The following is a 2,124-nucleotide window of genomic DNA, read 5'->3' as shown; positions in this document are numbered from 1 at the left end:
CACACGCGGCGATGCGAAGTGCAGGGCGTGCCACCTGACCTATACCTGGTCGGGAAGGTGATGGGGATGCCTCGCTTAGTTCTGCATGGCATACACGTAAACATTAAATAAGAGCCTCGATCGGCTCTCAGGTTATCCTGTGAATCGGCTCAAAGAGCCGATCCACCCATGATTCGTACGGGGTGCACGAATACTTGGTGATCCTGCTTGATCAAGATAAAGCTAATGAGATCTACGACGATTTAGGGTTTTCACCGCATAATCGGATCATCCTACTCCAGGTTGGGCCTCGCGGCCACGCACGGTGCTCGTAAGCCGATCCTAAACAAGGCCAAAAAACCAACATGGCGTTGATCCTCGGAACATCCTGTTTAGGACTTGCGAACGCCACCCTACGTGCCGCTGGATCCTCCCCCCCTTTGTAAGGCCTAACTATTGCAGATATTAAACTAATCCTTGCAGAGCAAGGAGCAATCGTAACGGATCAGATCTACTAAATAATGAACAAGCAGGGTGCCGCCCCCACACCTGAGATAGGTGTGAGGGCGGCTAGACATGCAAGGGTTGCACTACGTAAGCATGTTATACGGAGAACTATGCTAACCCTAACACATCTATGATAACTACGTTGCCCGCCATCAAAGACGCTTCAGTACGGGCAACGCATGAACAACGTGGAGCTTGTGCTGCCTAGATCGCAAGATGCGATCTAGGCAGCATGTCGCTTACCTGATTGAAACCCTCGAGACGAAGGAGTTGGCGATGCGCCGAGATTGGTTTGTTTTGGGGTGAACGTTGTGTTGTTGTTTATTCCATAAACCCTAGATACATATTTATAGTCCAGCGGACTTTCTAACGTGGGAATATCCCACCGTGTGCGATACAAACTCTAAATCTCGACCTAAGATATAATCTACTATAACTAAAGATACACGGGCAAACTAGCCCAAATCCTCCGTGCAAGGCCGCTTCAGAGATCTTCCACGTGTAGTCTTCTAAGCCCATCTCTCTTACAGCCCACCTCTAGATTTGTCCAAAATCTGGTGATAACAACCGCAGGGCGTCTTAATGTACAGCGGCGACAGCGGGGTGGTTGCACGCAATAATGCCGGCGCGGACGGCCACGCGGCCATGCACGACGAGACGCGTCTCTGTGTCGCCTGGGAAAACAGGGACGCCATTAACGTCGCTTGACCAAAGGTAGGCGACGGGGTTTTAGGCTTCCGAGCCGCTAACGCGTCGGGCCCGCGTCAGTTCGCCTCGCTTTTCGTTGTGTCCGGCGTGTCCGGAGCGTCCCCTGTGGGACGGGGACGGGCTCGGGGCGCGCCGGACAAAAATGGGCTTTGGGGACGCGGCTGGAACGATTTTTTTTGTCCGACGCACCCCAAATTGCTTTGGGGGACGCTTTGGGGACGCGGCTGGAGATGCTCTTACATCTATTCGGCGCTAATTACCGCCGAATTTCGGCATAGGGAGAGCCAACAAGTGAAGATACTCTTAGATCAAGTTGTCCACAACAAAATGCGAACCCTTTCGCCATTCTTTTTTTAAAGATGTAGATTCTGCAAGTGTACAGGATGTAAGTACTGACTTTCTGAAATAGTTATATCCAACAATGATACAAGCAGTGGAACCTCTAAATGATACGTACAGCTGTGAAGTTTATCTTTTCCTGTTGCAAGTCAAACTATAGCTGTGTTATCTAAATGTCACATCAAGGTAATGGAACCTCTAGATTTTGCTCACTACTTTTTTTTTCCGTTGTTACAAGTTCAATTGGTTTCCAAAAATTGAGTTATCAAAGCATCTCCAGATGCGTCCCCAAAGCGTCCCCCAAAGCAATTTGTGGCGCGCCGGACTAAAAAACCGTTCCAGCCGCGTCCCCCAAACCCAAATTTTGTCCGGCGCGCCCCGAAACGGTGTTCGGCGCCCCGAGCCCGTCCCCGTCCCATAGGGGACGCACCGGGGACGCCGGACACACCGAAAAGCGAGGCGAACCGACGCGGGCCCGGCGTGTCAGCGGCTCAGTGAAAAATCGTCTCCCACTCCCGCCAAATCCCGCCCCTCCCGCCATATCGCGCCTATCCCGCCGCGCATTTCTGGCCTCCCAACACATATCCCGCC

The sequence above is a fragment of the Lolium perenne genome, chromosome 6, assembly GCF_019359855.2.
Source record: "Lolium perenne isolate Kyuss_39 chromosome 6, Kyuss_2.0, whole genome shotgun sequence".
NCBI lineage: Eukaryota > Viridiplantae > Streptophyta > Magnoliopsida > Poales > Poaceae > Lolium > Lolium perenne.
This window is presented reverse-complemented; position numbering follows the sequence as displayed.